This window comes from Monodelphis domestica, chromosome 7, assembly GCF_027887165.1.
Source record: "Monodelphis domestica isolate mMonDom1 chromosome 7, mMonDom1.pri, whole genome shotgun sequence".
NCBI classification, from domain to species: Eukaryota; Metazoa; Chordata; class Mammalia; order Didelphimorphia; family Didelphidae; genus Monodelphis; species Monodelphis domestica.
Window position 1 is genome coordinate 68,737,304 of NC_077233.1, and position 3,568 is coordinate 68,740,871.

Genomic DNA, 3,568 nt, shown 5'->3' on the forward strand with positions numbered 1-3,568 from the left:
CTTCCTCTAAGAACTACCTGTTCATATCCCTTGACCATTTTTCTATTGGGGAATGCTTTGGATTCTTACAAATTTGACTCAGTTCTCTATATATTTGAAATATGAATCCTTTGTCAGAAATACTTGCTATAAGATTATCCCCCACCAAAATTTGATGTTTCCCTTATAATCTTGGTTATATTGGTTTTATTTGCACAAAATCCTATTAATTTAATGTAATTGAAATTATCTGTTTCATTTTTCATAATGTTCTCTATGTCTTGTTTGGTCACGAATTCTTTCCTCATCCATAAGTCTGAAAGAAAACTTTTCCCCATTCCCCTAATTTGTTTATGGTGTCACCCTTTATTTCTAGATCAAGTATCCATTTTGACTATATCTTGGCATATGGTGTGAGATGTTGGTCCATGCCTAGTATCTGCCATAATGCTTTCTACTTTTTCCCAGAAGTGTTTGTCAAATACTGAGCTCTTTCCCAAAACATTTAGTTCTTTGGGTTTACCAAACATTAAGTTGCTATGGACATTGACTGCCATGTGTTCATTGCTTAATCTGTTCCATTGATCTACTATTCTGCTTCTTAACCAATACCAGATTGTTTTGATGATTATTGATTTATAGTATAGTTTGAGATCTTGTACAGCCAAGTCTCCTTCTGTATTAAAAAAAATTAATTCCCTTAATACTCTTGGCCTTTTGTTCTTACAGCTGAACATTATGGTTATTTTTCCTAGTTTTATGAAATAATTTTTTTTAGTTTGGTACAGCACTGAATAGGTATAACTTTTCTTTTGAGAACTCTTTATATCCTTTGACCACTTATCTATTGAAGAATGACTAATAGTGAGTCATATATATGTAAAAATATACATAATGGTTTATACAGTCATATATATGACAAATAGCTATTATAGCTTAATTATCTACAACTATAGATAACTTATATATCCTGAATAACAAACCAGAGAAATTTGATGAAAACTTTTTACCCCTTCAACCATGAATCTTCTTAGCCTAGGTGCATTAGTTTTGTCTATGCAAAAAATTTTCATTTCATGTTATCAAAGTTATCTATTTTGTAACTGTAACTGTAATCTAACTTTTGTAATTGTCTCTATCTCTTATTTAGTTAAGAATATATCTCCTACTCATAGATGTTAGTTTCCACATGATCTATTTTTCTTCTATTTTTTTATACCATGATCTTTAACATTAAGGTCCTATATCTATTTAGAATAGACTGTAGAATATGGCATACAGTGTTGTTGTAAGCTTCATTTCTGTTGGACTGCCTTCTAGTTTCCCCAGCAGTTCACATCAAATAAGAAGTCTTTTCCTAGGCAATGTATGTTTTTTGCCTTATCAAACACTAGGTCATTGAATTCTATTATTTCTCATTCTCCCTTGTCAAGTCTGTTCCATTGATCTGTCTTTCTTTTTTTAAACCTGTACCAGATAGTTCTGATGAATGCTGCTTTGTAATATAGTTTAGGTCTGGATGTGCTGATTTCCCTTGATATTCTAGATTTTTTTTCTGCCTTTATTTTTGTTTATATTTGTGCTCTCGGTGCTTGGTCAAGGGCCTGACACATAGTAGGTGCTTAATAAACATTTATTGACTATTTTTTGACTATTGACAGTCAATGTTAACTACACATTTGGCAATCTCTTCTGTATACTTCCTTGTTTCTGGAGGAATGAATGCCCTTGTCAGAAGTCATGGTCTCTAATCCTTTCTTCCTTGTGAGTAGTAGTATAAGAGGAGAGGACTCTCCAGTTTTCTAACTGAAACCTCTTTTATAGATTGAAATTTCTTTCCTTTTTTCTTTTTCTTCCTCTGTTCCATTCTTGTGACTTGAGGCCAGTCAACAGAACAAAAGGAAATAACCAATATTTCTTTGTACTTGAGTTTATGGATGAATTTTGAAGATTTTTGTTTTTTTCTTTCTTTGGGGCATTTAGGTGGTGTAATGGATAGAGAATTGGACCTGGACTCAGGAAAGGTTAAATTTTAACTCCTTCCTTCAACATTTACTCTGTGACTAGAAAAATCACTAAATCACCCATAGGTTGTTTCTCATCTGTAAAATGGGACTAATAATATCATTTACCTCCCAGGGTTATTATAAGGATAAGATGAGTTAATATTTTAAGTGCTTTCTAAACTTACTATATTAATGCTGGCTAATATTATCAAAATAACCGGTCTCTACAGGCTATTTTGATAGATTTGAATATAGGTTTTAAAGCTAAAATTTCCTAAAAATATAGAATCACAAAAGATCAAAACTGAAGGGACATTAAACAATGGAACCCAACCCAGTTGTTTTATAGATGTAGATGCAAGAGATCCAAAGACTTGCTTACAGTCACATACTTGGGAAATGATAGATTAGAAACTTGAACCCAAGTCTTCTGAATCAGAATCCAATGATTTTTAAAGTAGTCAACTCAGTTGTAAGAATTCCCATTAAAAAAATTATTATTTATTTGTTTGTTACATTAAAGTTCCCAGGTATGTCCCTCCTTTCCCTCCCTGCGCTAGAGAAGACATCATTATAATTGTGGATATTGGATTAGATAAATGTCTCTAATTTTAATTTTGAAAACATTAAAAATTAATACTATTGATGCACTTGTATATAATGTTATAAGTGCACATATGTATATATAGGATACTTTACATATGTATATGAATGCATTAGAAATATATTTACATATATCCTTCATTGTTCAGTCATGGCTGACTCTTCATGGCCCCATTTGGGGTTTCCTTGGTAAAGATACTGGAGTGGTTTGCCATTATCTTCTCTAGTTCATTTTACAGATAAGAAATTGACTTGCCCAGGGTCACATAATAAGGAAGTATTTGAGGCCAGATTTAACACTCATAAAGATGTCTTCATGTTTCCAAACCCACTGCTCTATCCATTGTCTATCTAATTGCCCCACCCATATTATAAGCTTTAATAACTTAAAACTCTACTAAGACTATTAGATACCCTCTATTTCAAAGTGTATACCATCAGCCCTAATCACCCTACAATGTTCCTTTCCTTGAAACAAACAAAAATACCCTAGAAAAACAATTTGGCAAAATTAACTGACATGGTGACCAAGTCTGATAATGTGTGAGAGTCCCTAACATTCTACAGAAAGGAGAGAGATATTTCTTTATTTCCTTGTTCATCATGATATAGTGATTCTTTTAAATCAGAGGCCCTGAGTTCAAATCCTTCCTCTGATGCTTAAAATCTGTGTGATCTGGAAAAAAAGTCACTTCCCTGTCTTTAAAATGAGGGGTTTGGGACTAGTTGACCCCTGAAGTCCCTATCAACCACAAATTTATGACTGTGATTTTCATAGTCTATAACTGTTCATCATAATTACTCAACATTAGAATTTGTTTAGTGTTTTTGTTTATATTCTTTTAGTTATTGCATATGTTGCTTTTTGAGGTTTTGTGTTCTCTCTGCTCCAGCTCATACAAGTTTTCCCATGTTTATCTGAATTCCTTATACTTGTACTTATACTTATCCTTATCCTTATCCTTATACTCATTTTCGAA